The 25252-nt window shown below is 39.4% G+C and overlaps 1 long non-coding RNA gene across 1 annotated transcript in view; it reads right to left on the reverse strand.

Annotated features, from left to right (window-relative positions):
* LOC308056911 overlaps positions 1-25252 on the reverse strand; it is a 348740-nt gene that overhangs the window by 269702 nt on the left and 53786 nt on the right. The window lies entirely within an intron of this gene.

A 25252-nucleotide genomic window follows, 5' to 3' on the forward strand; every position in this document is an offset into this window, starting at 1 on the left:
CTTTTTTGGTTTTGTTGTACCTTTTGACCAGCATAGGTACCAACAGTCGTTAAAGTCTCATCTGAGTTGAGATAAGAATCTTTAGCCTTCTTTGATTGCATTGAGCTCATACACCTGTCCTGAGTTCAGAGAACAGATGAAACAGGAAATAGCCAGGAGGAATCAAAAAGATTGAAGAAAAAGTCATAAAAATACAGTGTGCTTAGATATCTTAATGACAGGGAACTGAAATGAATTTAAGTACTATCTAAGATTCCCTCTGCCAAAATGAATGGGTTTCTCAGTTTTTCATGTTCCCCTTATCTTGCAACCAGGATGACTCTTAAGATCCCTGCCAGCTGTAGGACCTTGATACTGCTTTTCTTTTTTAATTTAAAAAACAACCTCCCATGCACTTTTGTATACTTTTGTGCCCCTTAATAATGAATTGAACAACCCTTGACTGGAAATCGCTCATGAAGTCTTCTACAAGTCATTTAATCAGCTTTTCTGGAGTTTATGATGTATGCAAAATCAATTAAAGCAGCTTCTGATTCATGACTCATTGTTGTACTCTGTTGTAATTCAACCATTGCAAAGTTTATAACTGGTTTCTCATCTCATTGAAATTTAAGGTCCAGCTAGTGGAATAGCAAACATTTTGTTGAGGTTTGTGCCTCCCCCAGTCTTCAAGCTACATAGAATAGTGTGCATTCACTTTTCAAATGGAAATATAAATTGAAATCACCAGATTGCAGAAGCAACGTTAGCATAACTCAGTAAGTCGACATTTTTCCCTCTGTACTGATATAAATGAATGCCCCATCATTGCTTTTAGAGGTACTGGAACAAAACATGAACTGGTACTAAAGTACTCAAGTTAGTCTTTGACTGAGATGAAGAACTGAGATCACAAGCTACCTAGAGAGCTTAAAATTACTGCAGTGTAACTGAGAAGGGAGGGCTTGTACTTCATACAGGCCTAGTCAAATTAACGCAGGTATTAACAGTAATACAGTCTGTGCTGAAGATCATGAAATCATGAGTTCACCCAGGCACTCTGGTACCCAACAAGTGGCTGATGTCCATGTTGCTATGGCTTTGCTGTTTCTCAGAACCAAGTTGCTCAGATCAAGCCTATCTGAGATTAAATCATAGAACAATTTTATGGATTCTGTGGTGTTTTTATAAGGTGTGGGTGTTGCTGAAGTTCTTCTGGTCAGAATGACAATATTTTGTTTGTGAAAATACAAAACATTTTTGCATACTGTCTTGAATGCTTTTCCCTGTGCCCTACCATTTTGTGTTGCTATATATTTATCCTCGTGACTGACAGTTGTATTTCAGTACCTCATGAACTGACGCATTTATATCTCATGTCTGTTCATTATACTCATGTCTGAGATATGACATTCAATGCTGGCAATCTAAAACATGAAATTTAATGTTCAAGTGCAGTGTTCATTTAGCCCCTTACTTTGGTGATATTTTTGAGAAACTGTTAAGTTACCGTGGTTAAGCATTCATAAAAACCCTCACGCACTCTATTTTCCATATCCAAACATAAATAATAGTAAACAGGAGCCCTCGGAAGTGAGCAGGTAAGCACATAGCACATTGCATTCTTAGTTTTCTTGAGCTTTCAAGGCAAGTGGGATAGGATTAGACTTACATTTTTTCTCTCCTAAGATTTTCTAACTTCAGAAAGGTACCAGCTGAGTTACTTACTGCCCGCTATCACTATGAATAATTTTTTGACAATGCAGGGTAATTAATACATTAAAGACAAATCAACTAGCAGAAATATTTGCAAAGGATTTCTATTTGCTAAGATTCTTATGCTATCCAAAAAACCTGAGTTACCATGCCAAAGAATATCTCTGAAAATGTGGTGTCAGAGGTATATTATATATTTAGAGAGCAGACTTGCAGTCATCTACCCCTGTTCCTCCTTTTAGATTAAAGAAAATCTCAGATTATCTAGGTTAATGTTTAGTTTATGCTTTTTCATCCTCCAGATAAAATTTCCTGCTCATGCCTCAGCATTTCCAAACTCCAGACTGGAATTCATTTGGCTACATATGGTTGGTCTGACAGTAATAAAGATCCAGGAGAGGAGGGCAGCATGAAACTGGGCAAGGATTTCGTAGGGAGACTGGGAATATGAATCAGTAGGCATGAAAAATCAGACATGTCATTATGTAATGAGAGGATATATCATGGTACAAAAATTAAGAAAGACTGCACAGACATATTGGTATATCATATTGGTCAAGTATTGATTTCCAAAATTTTAATAACAGCCATTTAGACTAGAATTTAAAGAATTACTTATTCACATATATATACACATACACATAGGTAATTCCAAACATACAAAATGCTTGTTGAAAGACCATTTTGGCTGCACTATCAAGCATTGCAGACTCATTAAATGCCTCAGTCGTGGGTCTCCAGGCAACCCGATTTGCCCCCTTGTGTGACTACACTACAACACAGTCAAAACCCAAGAATTTCTAGCTCTGATGTTCTGCTATATGTATCAACAGCAGAATTCCTGCTGAATTCTGAAATTCTGAAAATTCCTGTGAAGATTTTTCCAGCCATAAGGCTTGGGAGCTGTACTAATGAAATCCCTACAGAAAAAGAAGTCATGACAAAGCTAGTAATGCTGATATTATTTCTGAAATTGGTGTCTGATTCTATGTCTGAAATCACTGAAAAGTGAAAGTATTGTGGGTGCCATTGACAGTTTGACGTGGCAAAACATTAAAAAGTGTCAATAATCAGATATCTTACTAACCAGACTGTTACCTAAAGCATCTATGCTTGCTCAGAAGGTTTAAAGTGTCCAATTTCACAGCTTTGTAATAAGAATTTTATTGTTAGTGTGAGCTGTGAATCATGACATTTAATTTAAAATAATTTTTGATCTTGCTGCCAATGTTTTGCTACACAAATGCATGACTGTGGTAAAATATGTAGGGCAGTCTCTGGTTTTGTTTTCAAGAGCTAACAAAATTAGTTTTAGCTTGGAGTCAGTGATTCCCTAGAAAAACTAACAAAGGGAAGTGCCATGCAGAGAGTGGGATTATAAAAAATCACCATCATTTTCCTGTATTTTTTGAAACTGAAGGGAAGAGATGCTGCGAAACCATAAGCTATAACAAAAAGTTTTAAATCATTCAGAATTAGATGTCAGCTCCACAATACTGAAAGGTATAGTCTCATGTCACAGTTTAACCACAGCCAGTAATGAAGTGCCAGGCAGCCGCTCGCTCACCCCCACCCCACCCAGGGGATGGGGGGCAGAATCAGAAAGGAAGGTAAAACTTGATGGTTGAGATAAGAACAGTTTAATAGCCGAGATAAAATTAAATAGATAAAAAATAAATTTATAAAAATAGTAATGAATATGTTTATGATAATAGCAACAATAAAAATAGCAATAATAATAATAACAACAATAGCAATAATAACAATAATAATAATAACAGTTACAAAGAAAAGGAGGCAGAAGGGGAGAGGAATGAAATCCAAAGGAAAAGGAAAAAAGAAAACAAGTGATGCACAACAGAACTGCTCACCACCTGCTGACTGATACCCAGCCAGTCCTGGAGCAATGATCAGCAGCCCTGGCCAACCCTCCCAATTTATACACCAAGCATGATGTCCCATGTTAAGGAATACCTCTTTGGCTAGTTCAAGTTTGCTGACCTGGCTGCATCCCCTCCACATTTCTTGTGCTTCTCCAGCCTCCTGCTGGCAGGGCCTGAGAAACCAAAAAGCCCCCAACCACACTGTTCCCACACAAATCCAAAACACAGCACTGCACTAGCCACCAAGAAGAAAATTAACTCTATCCCAGATGAAACCAGGACTTCTCATGACATGCAACTTGGGAGGAGATCATAATTGGCTCATTACACATTAAAGGCAGGGTTACTGCAATTTTTTCTCTTCCCTATCTGTACTCATGGTGTGTGCACAACCTCAGTCATGCCAGAATGGTGTCATTTCACCCTTGATAGTAGCTGCAGAGCTCACTCTGTCCCACTGTGCCCACAGCACATAAACCAGACACGTACATAAAAGTCATTAGCATCATGGGATTAGTGGTAGACAGGCAAGAAGAAAAGCTCTTTCTTTTTTGTGCCCAGATCCTGTTGTCCTGTAGAGGGTTTTTAGAAATTAGCTAAAGCCCTTGCCTTCCTTTTTGAGACACCTTCTCTAAACACTTATTTGTATCTGACAATATCTTCTTGTGGCACACAGCTCCTACACACGGGCAGATACTATCCTCTTAAAATGTCACTAGATACTGTAATGACAAAATATATCCTCTCTCGCTGAAAACCATGAGATGTTGATCTATGAGAAAAGGAATCCCCAGTACAGCTGCCTCTTCACTGTCTGCAGATCTTTCGCTTCTCTGTTTAAATCACACAACTACCCCTTCCTTCTGCAGTTTTTTCCTACTCCTGCAGAATACTAGCAAGCCCCAAAGCTCACTCTGTGCAGTGGAGGATCTGTCTTTTGAGGGCCATAGAGTTTTTGGGAACAAGCTCAGCTGAAGTACTTACCCTCTTTACCCAATCTGAGAGAACCTTGCATATCTTTCCAGATTCAGTTAAAGGAAACTTGCATTCAGATTCTTCACCGCTGCACTGAGATTCTCATCCTCAGTGTTGAAAAGCAGCTTTGTGCTCCAAAACCCCCAAGAGAAGAGCACAGCAAGGGACTAAAAGCTGCTCCTTCATCTGCTTTTTATATCCCGCCACTGGGGAAGGGTATCTGAGAGTATGCCAATAGACATGGACTTTCTCCAGGTACTTTCACCCTACTTTTCTCTAAAATTTTTCCAGGAAAAAATAATCCCAGACCCCTCTTTGTCTCACGAATTGTGTCTTTACAAGTTCAGGGACATGACCATTTTTGAGGTCATAACATTGCTTCCAAAAGCAAAGCTGATTAAAGTCTCTCAGACTTCAGGATACTTATTTTTGCATTGTTGATTCAGTCATTGCATAGGTAATAACCCCAGTTCATTATATTGCTACAGTACAAAGCTTTGCTTATTTGGACTGTACGTGGTTTCCATGCTCTTCAGAAATGACTTTGTGGTATTTGTTACTTCTCAGATGCAGTGGAGATGTCTCTCTATCCCTTTCCATTAGTGAAGGACTTCACACAACTAGACTTCAAACACCTCTTCATACTATTTGATGGATTTTGAACTTTCTGAGTCTAATGGCTAAGTATACAAACACCTCAGCTCTGGGGCAGTTTGTTGCAGGCACTCCAGATTTGGTTTATGTCACATATTACATCCCCAGGACCTCTTAAAAATGGTTGAGCAACCTCTGCAAAAGTCTGCTGAGATTTCATCCCACTTCATCTGTTAGATCTCTTCTAGTCATGCAGAGCCAGTGGTGACCTGCTCTTCTGTTACATCCTACAAACCAAGTGCAATGTGGAGAGATGCCCCATGCTGGGGGCTGGTAGTAGACACCTTTCTCCTAGATGTTTCTATAATTCGATACATGCAAAGGAAGTCTCTTTTTATCTGAAAGTAGAGCCAATGTTCATGTCTGTTATCCCATGTGCTTCATATTCCTGTTCACACGGACAGCCTCAGGCTCCCTGTTTTCCTGAGGAGGCCAACTATAGCATAACCTGACTCCTGTGAAGCAGGTACCAATCATTCCTCCCATGTCTCAAGGGCCAGCATATCAAAGTAATAGTAGCCAGAACTACCCCAGCTCCTTACACTGAAAGCAAGGGGGTAGGAATACCTCTCCACTTTGCTGGGAAGCAGTTCATCTTCAGGACTGTTGTATCCAACATCAAATTCAACTGTTAGCAGTACCTAACTCTTTGAGATTTTGAACACAATGTCAGATCCCAGCTGAGCCATTTCAAGCAGAAGGCAAGAGCTAAAAGACTTTCTCATACCCCTGGGTAAAGACCACCAAGATCCTCTCCACCTCCTAAGTTAGCAGGAAAAGCTATCCCTCTGTGATCTGTCTAGGCTATCTTCTGCCTGATACTGCAAAGGCAAAACTACCTCTGGTTGTGGGAAGGAAGGATACATGTATATTGGTAGTGTGGACAGGTACGTAAACAATACTTCTCAAAAATTCCTATTTACTAATTTGTAATTAATGTATTTTCAGCAAAAATACCATTGCATGTATTAAAGCTTTTCCTTGCTTATATTTTGCTTATGACAGGTACACTTTTTTCTTAGTGCTCCAAAATTAGGTCACGAATTTCTGTCAAAGAATTTTACATTTAAGAAAGAAAGCTTTTATTGCAATACTTACAAAAAGGTGTTCAGAGTCTATTCTAGGTAGTAATTTGTTTGATTTTCATTTAACTTCATTTATTAATATGTAAAAGTAAGATTTTGTCAACCCATGCTACAAAAAGATTAAATCTAGGATTCTTGGGGGGTTTATTGTCTTCTATTTAGTTTGTTGGCTTTGTACTACAAGCAGGAATTTGTGGGTGGGCTATTTTTGGTCCTGTGTCTACTATTTATGTATAGATCTTTCATACAACAGACAGAGAGAGGAAAAAATATGTTCTGAAAAGTAGAAAACTCAGCCAGTTAAGTTAAAATTTTAACAGACAGATATGGAAATATACAATACATTAATTTGGCTCTTCCTAACTTTATGAGAATTTCATTGAATGATGCAAAACAAAACTATTTTCTTGCCTATCTTCTTAACAACTAACCTTTTAGCTGTCCCTGTTCCTGAGTGTCAAATTTGCTAAATTGGTGGGGGAAAAAAAAAAAAATTGAAAACTTCTACAAGCACCAAATAACACATCTATAGAGATCTGCTTTCAATGTAATACAATTTTCCATGTAGAATCCTTCTGAAAAGTATCACTATATACTAACAACTCTGATCAGACTTTGCTTGTGCCAGTAAGACAGTTTTAAGTACTCCTTTTCTGCACTGCAAAAAAACAGAACTAAGTGTGACAGTAGTGATTCATTGTGTTCAACCACAAAAAATCCTCTCTGTTATGCTGGTGTTCCAATTGCTTTGGAAAAGTTTGGATGGAAGTGCAGGCACATGCACACTGAATGCAAGTCTGACATGGCTATGCTGAATGGCCTGAACTTCACAGCTGACTACCATGTGCATTCTGTAGAAATCAACCTGCACAAAACTAACGGTCATTTTTGCAGGGTTGCCAAATATACAGAAAACATTATAATAATTTTTGCAGCTCTGACTGTACTTTGTAATATTTCCTCCTTAATTTCCTGCTATGTTAACAGCATGCTGCTGCATCTTTGCCTCACTCTTATAACTCCCAGGCAGTTGGTTGTCTTTGTTTCCCATGTAAAAGAACACACAAAATAATGCACAAAGCCGTTCTCAAATGTTTAGATAGGCTTTGAGGAACACTGGCAGTCACCTTAGAAACACTCACAAAAGATTCCAAAATGGATGAATTACAAGTTTCAGGGTTTTTTTCTGTTTCCAGCAGCACTGAACTTGATCCATTTCTATCAATAACGCCAGGTAACAGTTGAGTTAAACTCTTCATTAAATCCTTCCCTTAAAAGTAGGCTTTGAGTATCTGGTAGGGGTCAATCCTGTCCTGGAGTGCTTCTGATGATTCACTTCCTTCCACACTTTTTCAAACATTTTTCCTTTTATCTCATTGAATTTGTTGCATTTGTAGATAAATGGGAGCCGTAATAGAATTTGAAGAACATTCTTTCATCCCTAAATGACCATGAAGATCTCATGCTCATGCCAGTCAATTGAAACTAATTCACCTTTCTTATTTCTACTATGTCAATTGTCATGAGGAGCAATTATTAACAGATTGTGAGGTTCTTATAAACCACAATAATGGAAACTAGAAAGCACCTGCTGTTTTGCTTCTGTGCACTGAAATAACATTTCCGCCTTCTGTTCTACCCTCTTAGATCTATTTGATACAAACTATACCTAAAAAGTCAGCAAAAAAAAATGTGTTTCCTCAATTGAGATGTTTTTTACACACTTCAAAATCCAGCTTTTTGTCACAGAGAAAATTGAAATCCTTAGCCTAGAGGTTTTTTAAACCAAGATACACCTTATTCCTAAAGAGTGTAATTTTTTTTCCTAAAAAACAAAGACATATTATAATTACTGTACTTATCTTTTATAAATATGGCTAATCCTGAATGTGCATTCCTGAATAACATAGGTGCTTAGTGGAGATATCAGTAGTCATCTGATTTTCTCCTGGTCAGCACCAGCTGCCAGGATAACACTAGGAGGTCTTCACCTTTCAAGCGAGTGACAGATGAGAAGAGAGGCTGAGAGAAAGCCACCTGCCAAACTTTGCTTGCTAGCACTGTGTTTTAGTCTAGGGCTGCAAACCTCATTTGTGACAGGTTGCCTGACATTTAGCATTCACTAGCAAAATCCCATTTGGCTTTCAAAGTGCCTTGGACTTTCCAGTGTATTAATGTTTCTATGTCCTTTATACATGTTCCAGGACAGAGATTGCCTCCTTTTATAGAATATTGCAATGTGATTTGCACTTTTCTGCTTAATTGAAGAACCAGAAACACTGTCTGGTATTCAGGAAGACAAATGAAAGGCAGGTCACGATTGACTACGTATGTAATGCCGTGGTTGTGCACAATGTCCTAGGTTTGTATCTGCAGTTATCCTTGGTTTGCATCTATTGTGACTACAAAGACTCCCATTAGCCATATGCATTCTTGTTTCCAAATCTTACTGAGCAATCGTGGCAATGGATTCCGGAGGCTAATTTTATGTTATCAAAGGAAAGAAACCCCTTAATTAGTCTTACATTTCTTGCCTTTAATTTTTTACTGGATATCATTTTATTCTTTTGCTGTAAGAGTTGGTAAACATACTTTCCTCATCAATTTCCTCTTTTGCATTTATAATGTTCAAAACTGTAATTAATCTCCTCTGCAAGGCAAGCAAATCTAACCCTTTCAGTCTCCCAGAGGAGGAGGGCTTTCTCTGTATCTGATTATTTCTTGTCACCTAACTGTACACTTTATTTTATTTGCATTTGGTAAATAACTTGGTTGAAATATCACATTCATCTCTGCAGTGCCTCTCAAGTGGTGGCATAGCAGTGGTTTTTTTGTATTTTTGTGTCCTACTACATCCTCATTTGCTGTATTTCCTGCTCTTTTTCTTCCTAAGAGGTCAAAGTTTAGTTTGAAAACCAAACCAATAACCACTTATCAGCAATGCAGACTGGTCATTCCAAGTTTTCTAACCCAACATTATTTAGTATTTGTTTCTGAAGACTCATTTTCACCTACCATCCACCTTCATGACCTGCCTGTGAAAGGACCATCTGGAATTATTGAACTTTCTCTAGCGCTTACCTTAGCACAGAATATCTATAGTGAAGATAGTACCTAGATGGAAATTTTAGTACCTCACTGCTGAAGCTGTCATTATTCACACCTGCCTTGTGAAGCTCCAGCCACTGGTCATTTAATAGTTTTCTGCACCAGGCTTTACATGTTTCCATGGACCCAAACACAGCTGTAGCTCTTGTGATCTCTCTGGTGCTGTTCTTTGATGAATCTCAGACTTCCCAGTTCAGACTCATGACTGCTTCCATGACCCATTCTGGCTTCTCAACTACTGAGGAAAAGGTCCTTAAAAACTTGTAGAAAGTACTAAGGAAAATGGAGGTTTATCTCCATCACAATATGGAAAAGTCAAGCCTAGAAGCTGCCTTGAAAGTTCTCTATTAACCAGCACAAATTCTGTGTCTTCATCCAGGAGCAAGTTAGTCTCAGATTGGCAAGGTAACACGATAAACCCATCTGTCCTTAAATTCTAGCAGTGTCTTATTAGCAGGCCTTGCAGATAAATGAATCAAGAATTGCCAGTTACAACATCCACTGGCGTATATGTCCCACAAGGCAAGTATTTTAATGCAGGCAAATTGAAGTCTCTCTCCATCCTCTCTTTTACCAGCCCACCATTCCTAAAGAGGCTTACGGGCTTACATCTTTTCACTCCCATGTACCTGAACCAAAGGTCAAGATCGTGCAAACAACTGTCAACTCGCCCTTCCTGGCACAATACACTCACCCATCCTTTAAAGTGGAAAACAAGATTTTTACTTGGTGTGGCTGTATAAATTGTCAGAGTTTGTTGTGGTCTGGTAGTCTGTACCTAGAAGAAGGAGTACAGCATTTCCGGAATCCGGGTACTGTGTTACAGGAATTGTAATCCACTGTTTGCCTTCCCATATTATACACAAATCATCAGAAGTTAATCTTCCTAACTGAAGTCATTACTGTAACTCATTTGGACAGGCTTTCCATTCTCTGTGGTTTGAGTTTGGGGCACTGTGTATTTCATAAATCAATTGGTATGTCTTTCTGTGTCCATATCAAGCTTTGTGTATACCGGACACATTTAAAAACACTACATTCAATTTCTTCCTTTGTACTGTAAGCAAAACATCTGAAGTGTAGGGAAAACATTGTTCCATTAAGTAACACATGGATCAGGGTGGTAGGAATGCTAGCATATGCAATAATTCAACTTCTGGCTTAACTCCTGTGCATGGCTATGTCTCACAGTTTGTATAATACTTGGACTTTCTTTTACAATCCCTTACCTCTCTCCATAATATACAGTGTCTTAAATTGTTATATATATTTCTGGTTATTGACCACTTTAATGAAGATAATAAAATAAGCAGGTAATAAAATCATATTTTGTTGTTAAGTAAGCAAAGGATTTTTGCCAGGGTAAAATGTGAGCAAAATACCACAGCTTCACTTCTTCTCTTCTCCATTGTGTATCAGTGTGAAAGTGAATTCTGTATTAAATGCTACAACATTCACTCTTCCTGCATCTTCATTTGATTTTTTGTGATACTATGTCTGCCCATGACCTTTAAGGGAACATTTAACAGGGTACTCGGAACCTGTGATCACAATTTCCAGTTTTCCCTTAGCTCCTAAGGAAGATAATGACATAGAGCTACTTGATAGTTACTCAGGTGCAGACTACATACAACGCTGAAAGTATATTTGGGATAGTGTTTTAAATCCTTCCTAGTGACAATGTTATTGAATACCACAACAGTTTCTTCACAGACAGATGTTAAGCACTCTTTCACTGCTGGGTATGTAGTTTGAGTAAAACATTTATATTTCTGTGTTACTGGACACATGTGTACATGACCTTTCCTGTGCCACTGTCGATCATGTGCACATATCCTCAGAGCCTGGGAAGAACTGCAATGCTCAGTGTTAGCTTAAGAAGTGCCCCATGGCTCCTTTGTTCCAAGCAATATCTGAATAACCATCAACAGCCTCCACCATGACCCAGTAGGTCTGTAGGGGTACAGAAGCTGCAACATTTAAAAGTTACCATTTTCATGGACTTTATAAGGGCTCTTAGCTCTGTTAATGCAGGATCATTCAGATCTCTCTTGCTCTCTCTTTAACAGATTCCCACCTACAGTTGATGGTTAACATCAAATGTTCCTCCAGAGCCTCTGCAGCTTCTGGGGTTCACAAATCCTCTCCATTCCTTTCCTTTCTTTTTTCAGTGAAATCCATGACTGTGAGCTGGCTATAAGCATCAGTAAGACAGCCCAAGTGCCATGCCAGTCCAACAGTAATGTGCCCCCAAATTTAAGGTGACCCTATCTTCTCAAGACAAGTCCAAATTCACACTAAAAGAATGAACTTACAGGTGCCATTTCACAGACCATCTCCTCCCAATCTCCAGTAGGTTGTTTCTTCCCAGAGAAGCTGGGAAGGAGCTGTCTTGGCCCTACCCTTTTCATAGACTGACTCGTAGCAGGCAGGCAACCACCAGGCACAGGAAAATGTAAATGTAAGATCTGGTGCTTTGAACTTTGCTTGCTTAATCCAACTTTGGACTTCAGCCGTGCTATCAGGGAGGCATCAGTGTCCTAACCTCTAAGTCATCTGCTTCCTGTGGCTCCTGCCAGCTCTTTGCTGACCTACCACCTGGCACTGCCAAAGGCTTTTGCAGCTCCCCAAATTTTTGCCATCTCAGCATGGCCAGTTCTTAAAAACCACCAGGTAAATCTCAGTATAGAGTCTAGTCTGTGAAACTAGGAGTGTGGGTTTTTTCCAAATGAAAACCAAACCTGCTTTTATATTGAAAAAGAGGCAGGTGAGTGTTGCTTTCTTTCTTCACAACTGTATCTGGAACAGTTTACTTATTCAGAGTAAACTCAGCAGTAAACATTTTGCTGCAGTGTGTTTTTTTTCCTGTGGCTGAGCCCTCTTGAATAACTCTGCATAACTTAAATTTACAGATATTTTTATTGAAGTTTTTCCTGATCAGCCTCTGTCTGCTGAGAATAACTTTAAATTGTTAGTGTTTGTTAGTGGCTTTTTGTAAAACTTCAGGTTCTGCTATTGTGAAAGTCTAGCAATTTCCAGGGTCTTCAAGGTTTTCCGCTTTGCTTTTTGCACATACATACACAGAAAGCGTTCAAACAAGCCCGTGTTCCCACCCCCTCACCCTTCTCCCCAGTACACAGCACACAGGTTATGACTAACTTTACCTGTTTGCACCCAAGAAAGCTGTGTTTGAAAATGCCAGATTTGCCAGTTGAGCATTTGGCCTCTCCAGTCTGCTTGCTGATCACACAGGACAAAGCAGACTTCCTAATATCCCTTGCTCCACGAATGCACCAAGGTTATAGGAGTGCTCTGTCATGGGGCTCTCCCACCCTGCCTCTTCCCTGTGCCCACACTGGCATGCCAGCTTTATGGTTGTCTGTGCATTAGTAGTGTACATCACCATGAAACTTCTGTTAAAAACATTTCCTTGGCTTACAGGAGCTTTCACTTTTCCATGCAGTCACCAGGTCTTGCAATGAAAAGTAGTTATTCGTTCAATCTTTCCCCAGCTAGTAGTTTCTATGAATGCTTTGTGGGTATATCCTGCTTATTGGTACTGAACTTTAAAGTTGTGGGGCTGAGGGGGGTGGATATTAGGGGAAGCAAATGCTTGATTTCTGTCATATAAGCCAGCATGCTTCTCTCCATCAATCAAAAGTGACTTTATTTTGTTCCTTTCTGGTACATAACTTTCGTTGTTTCCTTTCTTTGCCCTTGTTTTTCTTAATTCTTACAACATCTGCCAGTTAAATGAATATGTCTTCCAGTAGATAGGAAGAAGATGCAGTTCCTGTTGTGTACAGAATTATATTAAGCATCCGACACTGTGAAATTACACAGTCCATTTAAAAATAGTTGAAAGGAGGAGGAGAGGGTGGAAGAACAAATTATTAGCAGCCTGTTTGTCTGTCACGCTGCTGAATAAGATCTGGAGAGATAATAGCAGAAGCCTGGTTGGGAAAGCTCTGGGGTTTTACACTGTAGGAGGCCTCCTTGTGGTTACTGCTCATGGTACAGAGCTTTTGCCCTTCCTGTGAAAGACCAGTTTGTTAACAAGTTACATGAACCTTGTTCAGTTTGGAAGAATTACTATTAAAAAATATTCAGCAGGTGTGCACTTCAAACTTACGCTAGCTATATTCCCCATGTTATGTATAGATGTCCTGGAAATATGTAGTGTCTTTAAAGTACAAATTGGTTTTCAAAGGGTACTCATCTTTTACCTCTCAGTGTTTTATTCAGAGACAACCATGTGCCCTCCAGCGACGACAGCTGCGGATGAAAGCCATTGTATCAAATGCTGCCTTCTCTGTTTTTAAGGCCTCCCTCATGTCCAGGCTGATGTGAATCCAGCTCCAGGACTTACTTCATTATTTCTTTTTATAATCTGAAGTTGCAGCCACCTCTTTCAAGGCTGGGATCAGAAGGTTTCCACTGAAAGTTCATTTACTGACGAGGGAAAATCAGAGTAACAGTGTGAAAATATAGGATATCAAAGCATATCCAGCTGCAGATCCAGATTCTGCAGTAGTGAATTGTCACAGTTGCAAATGCAAATAGAATTTAGGGTTTTGGGTCTGTTGCTACTGGTAAGTTTAAATGCCAGTACTCCTTACTGTGTAAATGGAAATCAAACTTCACTATGGGATTGGACCAAAAGGATCCTGAGTGAACATCCTCACCATCAGGTGGGCTCCCTCAGTGTATTGCAAAACCTGAAATTTGCTGATCAACACTGAATACAGTTCTTGGATTAGACCTATCTATGCATAGCCATGGTGCTTGCAGAATCATCTTTACCTCAAGAAGCAAATTAATCTCCTTTTTCTAAGAATACCAGGCTTGTTTTCTCTTAGTGTGTCTTGGGTTCAGTAGTGTATCTCAGTTTAAATGATAAATTTAGCTGGAATAATTAAGATTTTTTAGAACACCACACAAATGTGATCTGATAAGGCAAACCAGTGTGCCACTGGGACAAGCCACCACAGCTGTCCAATCCACAGCACTTTGCTTGTGACTTGGACAGTTGATTAAATTGCATGGCCTGATGCTCTTCGTGCAGTATTGCAAGACGAGCTTTTAAGGAAATCAAGTAGCTACCCAATTTTTATATCTAAAGCTGCAGTCCTGAAGTCATTTAACTCAGATGCCTCTTCAGTCCTTCATCCACTTACAGCTTGCACCAGCCTGTAGACAGAGTACGGAGAGCTGGAGCTGACGAGGTTTAATTGATCTGCCTCAGCACCTCATCTGTAGCTCTTGCCACAGGCTGTTGCTGTGAGAGACTGTAGGAGCCGAAGGACCAACCCCTGTCCAGGCAACTGGAGAGGCAGAAGCTCCTGTTATTTAGGCACCCTCCTCTGATTGTCCCCTTTGCTTCCTCATGACAATGTCATTGACTAGTGTCCCCACTCCCTCCCCTTTCCCAGAAAGGGGTCACAAGAAGATGAGTAGGGGCTGATGTGCAGGAGGTAGCATGGCTCCTCTCACAGGCCAGAAGTAGGTGAAGAGCTGAGGAAGGGAGGGGTTGTGGCTAAAAGTGTTATATTCAAAGGCAGCAGGGAAGTAGGCCCCAGAAGAGCTGGTTCATTTGAGGAGGAAAAAAAAATTAGAGGTACCATTCACCATTTCCACAAACTCCACTTATCCCTCCACACCTCAGAAATCCTCTGATCCTTTGAGGAGCTCCACCCTGAATCCTTGTGCTGGTTTTGGGTAGGATTAAGTTAATTTTCTTCAGAGTAACTAGCATGGGCTATGTTTTGGATTTGTGCTGAAAACAGTGCTGATAATACGGAGATGTTTCTGTCACTGCTGATCAGTGCTTACACAGAGCCAGGGCCTTTTCTGCTTCTCCCACCACCCCACCAGCGAGCAGGCTGGGGGTGCAGAAGAAGCTGGGAGGGGACACAGCCAGGACAGCTGACCCCAACTGACCACAGGGCTGTTCCATACCATACGATGTCATGCTCAGCATAGAAAGCTGGGGGAAGAAGAAGGAAGGGGGGGACTTTCATTATGATGGCATTTGCCTTCCCAAGTAACCATGATGCGTAATGGAGCCCGGCTTTCCTGGATGTGGCTGAACACCTGCCTGCCCATGGGAGGCAGTGAATGAATTCCTTGTTTTCCTTTGCTTGTGTGCACAGCTTTTGCTTTATCTATTAAACTGTCTTTATCTCAACACACAAGTTTTCTCACTTTTGCCCTTCTGATTCTCTTCCCCATCTCACCTGCAGTGAATGAGTGAGTGGCTGTGTGGGGCTTAGTTGCTGGTTGGGGTTAAACTATGACAATCCTGAAAATCTCCTTTGTCTCTGCCAGCTCTCCTCACTCATCTTCACCTTCTGAGACTTCTGCAGACTCTTCCCTGTCCTGCTTCCAAACTGTTTTCCCATGGAAATCCTTTCTGCTGTCTCTGCAAAATGGAGTTTTGCCTTTAAGCCAACCCTGCTGTCTTCTTCAGTTGTCCTAAGTATACAAATATAGGTCCCCAGGTACTTGCAAGATTATGGTGCATTAATCTATTTAAACACTTTCTTGACAATAATTTGCTCATGAGTAGAAGACTAACAATCCACAAATACAAAAAAATAGCTTCCTGAGTGGACCATTTAGAAGTTTACCAGTTCTACTTGAACTCTTTCAACATACTGCAAACAGTTTCTCAAACCACCTTCTCATTTATACCAATTATATTGTTTCTGTACATTGCTGTTGTGTTTTGCTTAAGTATTCTATATGCTGAGCAACCCAAATCCTATAAAACCCCACACTTTAAAGCTGGAAAAATTCTTCTGTAACATGCATAATTCTTAATTTTGCCAAGATGAAGTCAAGTTTTAGCTGGAGAGTTTGGAAATATCTGCAAGTGATATTTCTTTCATCACACTTTCCAAGTAAATTTGTCTCTTATTTTTGTTGTTGTTGCTGATGCTCAACTTTCTTTATAAATCTTTGAGAATAGGAATTTATAATGAACACACAGTCAGTTTCTTAAATTACAGCACCGAGGTACTAACAAGTAAGCACCACTATAATCAAGCTAATTAAAAGGCCACGTTAAGGGTGGGAATCTGCACATGAAAAGGAACATAATTTTCCTGATGGTAGTTTTACTATCCTCTTATATTTGCATGCACCCTGTAGAGTCTCACCATCATTTGAAGCTGAGCTACTTAAAGAAAAAGCAGGTTTTTACCCCTTAATCTCTTTAAACCAAAGCAATAATTCTAGTTTTGGCCAACTGGTCCTGTGTTTTTCAAGTTTGCTCTTTGAAGAACTGAAACACTTTCATTTATCCAGAACAGCAGATGTACAGCACACTTGGGGACAAATGAGATGAGTGAGCTGTGTTCTGAATTTTTAATGATGTTTCCCTGGTAGAGACTTCAGAAAGCACTTTTGAAGATTACAAACTAACTCGATAATGAGCAGTTTTCTTCATTTCAAAACTACGTGGAAAGATCGCTATGGGCTTCCATATTCAGAGGTTACTGCAGCACATTCTGATCTTAGCTTTTTTTCATTGCTGGAAAAAGTGAAAAAGTGGGGTGGGGGAGACACAATCAGAAGACAATGTAAATTGCACACAAATCTGCTTTCCATTGCCAGTAAAGATTCTTCCTGTAACTAGGATTTTTCTCATAAAATGCATGTTTTGGTGACAGCTAAGATGTTTTTTGAAGCTGAAAAGACTTTATTTAGGATATAAAATATTTCAAGGAGCTCTCAAGTACATGGCATAGACAGATTCAGACAGAAGGGCACTGAGGTCGCTGGGAGCTTAGCTGTTGAGGAACATGGGACTCATAACTTGGTACATGTTTTGCCAGACTTTCATTTTGCAATATATCCTTACAGTTCCAGCACTAAATAAACACTGAAAACTCAGGAAATCATTCCATCATCTTCTGAAAGATTGCTGTGAACTTGTAAACTCATGGTATATAATGCCTGTCAACCATCAAGAAGTTTCTCTTAACTGTCCACACAATTTCCTAGAGCCGGTAATGATTTAAGGGCTCAGAGAGTACAGTGCATTGTGGAGAACTGGTTAGTCAGCTGTGGTTTATTTTATAGTGGTGTTTTGGCCACAGTCTGATTTTTTTGTGGTTTGTCTTTATATGGAAATCTGAACCACAGGTTTTCAGGGTTTATTTAGAAGTTGACTGCTACCTTTTACATTAAGCATGTGCAGATTTGCAAGAATTTCCAGGCAGTGAATGGCTTCCATGAGTTGCCCAGTACATCCTGTCATGTCCCTTTTATGTGTTGTACCCTTTGGCCAATGTCAAGTGGAATCAGCTTTAGGGAACATTTTGTTAACAACAGTTATCCAGAGAAGTTTACAATAATCTTCCATTCATTCCATGGGATTAAAATAATTGTTTCTACACCAGGAAACTTTCTCAATCGTGAAGAGATAAATCATCAGGGAAATACTGTGCTGGCTCCCTGACGTAGGGCACAAGAAAATTTCCACTGATGTTTTGCAGATACTAATTTCATATCCATCTGCATTATCATAGTGCAACTTAAAGCTACCATAGAGCATGCATACTAGCTTGTAAAGGAAAACATATGTGTTGCTTGACATCCTGCAGAGTCCACAGCTAGAATATGCTGTGTAAGTGATAATTTGTTTGACTTCCCATTTGATCTTGTAAGGACTTAAAAAAAACATGTCAGGAAATACAGAGAAGCATTAAACTAGTTTCCAGTCCATAGATTAATATCTAGATTCTCATATTTCTGTAAGTATCTAATTCCAATTTATTTCAATCATATGAATGAGTATATTTGCTATAGAGAAGTTATGTGTCACTACTAAATTGCCTTTGCCATTAATGATATTAAAAGGAACATTACCACATTAGTGGGATGAGAATGGGCTGAATATCTCACCCTTCATATGATGTACATGTGAAGAGATTGGTGTGTACTGCACTACTTACATTGTCAATAAATAATTTATATAGGTATAATATGTACAAATAAAAAGTAAAACCACACACTTTAGAAGAACTGAAACTGTTCTAAAAAAACACGCAGATTTCAATCAGAAATAGTTTTTGCTGAAAATATTTTGGCTAAAAATTGGACTAGTTATAGCAATCAATTATTCAAGTAACATAAGTCCAATAAGTTCTATTGACAGTACGTTAGTGTTGCTGCCACTAATGGACAGGAGGAGAACTGAGGTTTGTGTAAATCTTGATAAATATACTACAATCAGAGTTTCAAAACTGCTTCCAGAAATGTGTACTGCTCTTTCTTTTCTCACTCAATGGCATTTTTGAAGCAGATTCTATGACTGGGTGTGTAGGCATTGGAAGGACCAAAGTGTGCTTGCTTTACTCACATAAAGAATCACACTGAGCGATCACAGACTGATGCACGTAATTTTCAGCTGTGCTATGTGAACAATGATAGCAGTAAAAAACCCCATACTTGCAAATAAAACTATATAAATTCCCCAGGATACAAATTGTATTCCAGAATTCCACACGGTGTTTGACAAGGCTTCTGTCAACCAGTTACCATCCTGTTTTGAATCTTTCTTTTGTAGAGAAAGACTAAGAAGATTATACTGGTTTCTTTCTGGAACCTTCCTTTCTCTGTCCCCTTCAAGCAAGCTGTAAATGTAAGAATGATACAGAATCTGGGTTGCACCAATTCATGCACCAACTCACATTTTATGAAACCAGGGTAGCCAAGGGCCCGCACAGATTCCCTTACCTTTTCAACAGCTTTCCAAATAATTGGTCATGGTCTTTCCTGGTTAACCTTCCTTCACAATAAGTGAATGAGACACAGAGACAAGGTGAAAGGACTTTAGTCAAGTTGTCTCCAGCATGCATCCTTTGCAAATAGGCCTCTAGCTTTCTCCATCAAGGGTTGAGGGCTAGCTGAGCTGAAGGTATCTGAAACATAACCCTCTGTTGGTGGAGAAGTCAACATAGTAGGTTTAGTTAATAGCAGCATTCCAGCTGTTTGTTGCTCACCTTTACTGTACTTGCATGCCACCACATACTGTTGATCTGGGTTTTGCCAGTGCTCAAAGCATCATTGCATCCATCCTCTACTCTGCTGCTCCCACAGCCTGTCAGTTTTACCTTCCATCTGTTCAGTGACCTGGGATACAAGGTCTAAAATATTGCGGCAAAGTCCAGGCAGGGAAGTCATTAAACATCTCCATCCCTTGGACACATAGGTAAGCTCATTCGTGTAGGAGCAAGAGGTTCCTTCTGGGCCAGCTAGAGTAGACCTTTCATCACAAACATTATCCACCTTTTATTTCTGTGTCTGCAAGCTTCTGGGTTTGCTTGCTTTAGCACACATGCTGTTTTCTACCTCATGTCCCACCATTCCTACTCTTACTGCAGAATGACAGACTCTTCAAAGATAATGTCAAAGGGCTCTTTTCTGTAGCTTATCCATAGAAAAGTGTTGAATAGTTCGGCAAGCAATGCAAGACCGGCAATCTGGAAGCCTGATGCTCAAAAAGGGAAAGTTATTTCAAATTATCTGTCATTATTATCAAAATTATCAAATTATCAAAAAATCTGGTCACCATTTTCTTACAGTAGAAACATATTATTCCACAAAGATGCAGTGATGCTATCAAAATGAGTAGAATTAATCTGTACTTTTGTCTTTGTAATACAGATAGATTGAAAAATTGGATTACATATTTCCTGAACACTTTTTAAAGAGCATTTGATCAGTCAGAACATGGAGGACTTTATCAAGGTATTTCATCTTTTTCCTTCAGTGATTTGAAAATGACATTTTTATTATGTGGGTTCTTACACAGATTTTCAGCTTTATGTTCACACAAGATGCCCAAACCAGTCCCTTTGTGTCACTGCTATCCTGAAGTTAACAACAAGAAAATATTTTTGCCCCTCTGAAAGCCCTTGATTTGAGGTGAAGAAAAGAAAAGCGGCTTCAGAGGGAGGTGGTGATTGTTAAACGGCACATACTTTTAGGTACCAAGATACAGTGATGCATTTCTTCGGAACATTATTGTGGTAGGACATGTTCAACATGCAAAAACTAAGGCCAAGCGCTGTCAACTTTGCGTGTGCATGAAGTCTGTGTGCCTTTTAATGACATTCTCATACCCATCCTGCCTTTCCTAGTAAGGAAAAATCAACTTCCAGCTGAGTGACTGTTGCAACTTTCTTGGCAAAAAGCAAAGATCTCTAAGTTATGTTCCTCTGCATGTCCTTATGCCACTCTACTTGGAACTCTGAAAGGTCAGGGGAATGAACTATGCAGAATCCTTCATAGATCATTCATTATTCCCCAGCTCACTTTTTACAGTAATCTTACTTAGAAACAATCTTTAAATAGAAGCTTCTATAATATTATTAATGAAAAAATGTTGCCTGTAGCTGAAGGGGGAGAACACTTGCAAGGGTTGTAGAGTACTAAGCCTCTGTGACTGTCGGTCTACAGAAGTCAGTGCAATTTGCAGTGCCCTGTCCAGAAAAGACACTTTACTGTTCTCATGGAAAGGATACTCCTCTCATCAAATTTGGGGAGTCTTTGACATTTCTGATATTGGTACTTCCTTTCTGCAGCTTCTTCTACTTTCCCTAACTTACAGGCTTTTGAAAATCTTGCATTTCTTTTATGCATCCTGTATTGACACCTTTCAGACATAAAACAAAGCGCACTGTACATAAGCAAACATCCCTGCTTTCAGTAGCAAGTTCACCACAAAACTTAGAAATTAAATAAAAAAAATGAGATGTGGAGGAGAATTCAGGGAGGTGACAAAAAGCTCAAGAACTATTTTTCAGAAGAAAACAATATGAATTATTGGTTTTTACTTGAGCTGGGGATCTATAATTTATTTCAAAAATAAGACACATCTCACTGTGTTATTACAGAGTCTATCCTCAGTAGTGTTGCAGCCAATGTTTTTATTATTCTTTAACCTCTATGAAGATTCATTGTGGAGTAACATGGTGATCTCCTCACCATGGATGGGACATCTATTGGGGAAATTACAGTGGGAGTGGGACTTTCCTAGGTAGCAGGAATCTCTAAAAGAAATCACAAACATAGGCATGGAAAGAAGGGGAGTACAAAACAGGCAGAGGGACCAAGTCAGTGTCCCCCTCCTCCCCTCCCTTCCTTCCTCATCATCGTCGCACAGCCCTGCATAAAATATGTAGGCAGATAGCAGATGAGTGCAAGAAGTGTTAAGTTTGGCAGTGACAACTGGAACATCAGATGCAAAGGTGAAATGGAAGACAGGTACTGTTGCAAAATACATCCCTTCTGTTTTCTTGGAAAGCAAGAAGTTTGCAGCCAACACATTTTTCAGATTTAACTTTGTTTTTCAATTACATATTCTGATCAGGTATGTCTTAAACTGGAAATCAATTAGTCAGTGTTTAGAAAATCTCTAAACATAATCAGTGAAACACATCTGCATGCTGATGAGACAGTGTCTTAAGCTTTTATAGCTGAAGGCAAGATTTGGAAAAGTGACATCAAGAATTTCCAGATGAGATTCTGCCAGGCAGTTTTCCTGGGAGAATTGTCCAGAGGGAATGTTGTAAACTTGCATTTGAGTCAGCAAGCACCTGATTCAAAAGCCAGTAGGGAACATCCCCGGTACAGCTTGGTGAAAGACATAACAGCAGCCTGCCAGTGGTGATTATGTTCTGTACTGCTAGGTAAGGATTATATGGAAAAATCACAATCAGGAAAAGAAGCTCCCAAATGATATCGATCAGATCAAAACAGGAATGTATGAAAGCCTGTGACAATACAGACTGTGTTCATTTTAAGGGATTTTTCAGACTGTGTCAAAGGCATCGTAGCTTGCTCTACGCTTGGAATTGATCAAAGAGAGCTGAACTCTGCTTCCTCATTAATTAACTCCTCTGTGAGTTCCCTACAGAGGTCACCAAAAATGCATTAGAACAATTCTTGGTCCCCACTGGTCTAAGTGCAAAGGAAAATTGAACACAAATATTTCATATAGCAGGTAATGTATTAGTTTCTGGTCAGAACTCATGTTCAGTCATCTTTAAAAGCACTAAAGAAATATTGATGTTGTTTTGATGTTTTTTAAACCAAATATTCTAGGGACTTAGTGCTGAGAGCTTGAAATGTTGGCAAGTAATGTTACTGCCACATGTTAATTTGGACTGGCTGAAAAAAAAGACAGCAGCTAGAAGTTTATACTGTATTTACAGAATCAGGCCAAAACAGCCTTAGAAAATTGAATTTGGATGAAGCCCATGGGTTTCCATGAGCATTACTCTTAAAAATTGTGCAGAACTTGTGAGGAATAATACTAGTTCTGTAAAACCCTTTCAGTTGTGCTGGCTAGTTCTAGAAATGACATAGTGCTCTACCCTACATAAGCAAAACTCAAAAACCTAAGTCAGAGCTCTTTCTTTTTTGATGTGCATACAGATCATGCATTCACTTAGCAGTGCCATGTGCAGGGCTAAGGTTTGGGGTGAGAATTACTGTGTCTAAGGGGCAGATCTGACCCTGTACAGGCTCCTCTTATCTTGCAGTTTTTATAATACCATCCTATCTTCTAAGATTTTGCAAACAAAAATAAAACTAGGCATAACATGGGCTACTGGAAACACAAAATATTTGAAAATCAGTGCCTTCCCTGGGAAATCACATCCATACATCCCTCACTGTTTATACAGAGCCTTTCACAACAGCTGATCACTGTGGCCAATAATCTAAATCTTTAGCCCATTCCTGGAGCTCTTTATCACCATTAGGTAGAATCATGTGATGCAATTTGAAGCCTTGGAGCTTGATTGCAAATAACTGTCAGATGTTAAGATTTTTTATCTTTTTTATTTTTGCTTGTCAGAGCACTACGGGAGAAAAAAAGAATGATTTACATTACCAGCTTAAACATTTATGAAAAATAGATAAAAGTAACAGAAGACTGACTAGATAGACACAAATAAAACTAATAGCATTGTATATCTAATCCCAGGCTCCACGCTGCCACAGTAACTAGTTCATTTAAAAGTATTTCTGTATCCCTGGTGTACTTTTCATGACAACAGGGGTTTTCATTCAAGTGAGTGAGCACAGAGGGAAGCACTTGCAGAACTTCGTTTTTGTTCTGATTACTTTGGTTATAAAAAAAAAAACAACTGTCAAATTAATGCCTACTGAAAAGGTGGAAATAGAGCTAATGCAAGCCTGGTGGAAGTGCTAAATTGGGACTGTCTCATGCTCTGTACTCAGGCAAAACTCCAACTGGTTCATTACTTTTAAAATCTTTCTTTGTGTTCAGCATCTGGCCTAAATGTATTGGGTTTCACTGAAAAATATAGACACAATCTGTTCGTTGTTTCTCCTATTTATTTCTACATCTAATTGACTTTAAATGGAAGAGAAAACACCAAGGCACAGCTAATGTCCAACTATGGATAACACGGAATAATCTTCATATCCAGTGAAAGATACAGAGCCATGGAAGCAAAGAGCTCAGCATTATTGCTACTTGACATACTCGTCCCTTCTATAGTCTTAATACATTGCTGTAGTTATTCTACTTTGGACCCCATTTTGTGTAGCAGAGAGGTGATAAACTTACCTAGCACTGTAGAAATGTTATGTGTTCTGGTTTAGTTTGATAAGTTTTGGTGACCCACTATCTATTCAAAAGCTCAGTGTATCTGCAGTGCAATGATTGGCAGAGCATCACAGAGTATAACTGCAATAGGGAAACTCACCATCTTACAAATATCAACCTATCTTTTTTCCACTGAAGTCAGAGGGAGTTTTGCCAGTAGTTTCAGAGGAAGTAAGTCCATTCCCACAATCTGCTTTGAAAATTACACCCAGGGAAGAAGGCAAGTAGGATCTACAAACTGAAGCTCTCTTAGAACAGCATTCAGTGTTGTGGCAGTGTCAACGCTGGAGACTTGCTTTGTTCTTTTACTGTTAAAAATTATAATCCCTGAGGCTTTATGTCACAGTCACATTCATTTATATGTGTACTAGCATGTTCTTATCACATATTTCTAACAGGACTCTTCATAGAAATACATGGCATAGATGCAGTTTCAAAGAAGTATCATTTTCCAATATAGGAACTGTATTGTATAACTAGTTGTCACAGTGCCATTCACTTTACTTCTATAAAGCCAGGCTCATGCTTTTTCGAGGGGGAAATACTGCGTGGGATCCTAGATAGGTAAAGTATGCCCTCATATCTCAGCATCAGAGAATACTTCTGCAGGTTCATGCCCCATTCCTCTGCCCCGATGATGTATGCAGGTCATTTCTGCTGAAGAGCAGAGGTGGGGCAGCTGAAAGTGAGCTTAAAGGATGCAGCAAAAGAGTGCCCTTTCTCCACGTGGATGACCGTGATAAATGCTTCTAGAAGTCACCTGACATATCTTCACTGCAAAACAAAAATAGTGCTGAGAGTCTGAGTGAGCTTTCACTTCTGGTTTATTATCACCTACAGTTACAGCAGCAGTAACTTTCCCCTGTGAGCAGGAGAGGAAGAGCTGTGGGGACCAAAGGTGTGCTCAAGATACATGGACATTTCAAGGTGCTGACATAAGTACCAAGGAGCTCTTTAGACAGAAACAGAGATCATAAAATTATATTCTCCCACTTGTCTACCCCATAACAGCAGGAACAGCAAGGGCACAGAAATGACAGGAAGTCTCTGCCCTTCCATCTTTATGAAGGCAAAGTCCAAATCACTTGTGTTAAATTCATCAATGTTTTAACGCCTTCAAGGTCTCTCTTATTTAGGTGTGATCTAAGTCCCTGGCTAATAAAAAAAAATGCTTCCTCTTGTAAAAAGGCTGTAGGAAATAG

This window comes from Falco punctatus (assembly GCF_963210335.1).
Source record: "Falco punctatus genome assembly, chromosome: Z".
NCBI classification, from domain to species: domain Eukaryota; kingdom Metazoa; phylum Chordata; class Aves; order Falconiformes; family Falconidae; genus Falco; species Falco punctatus.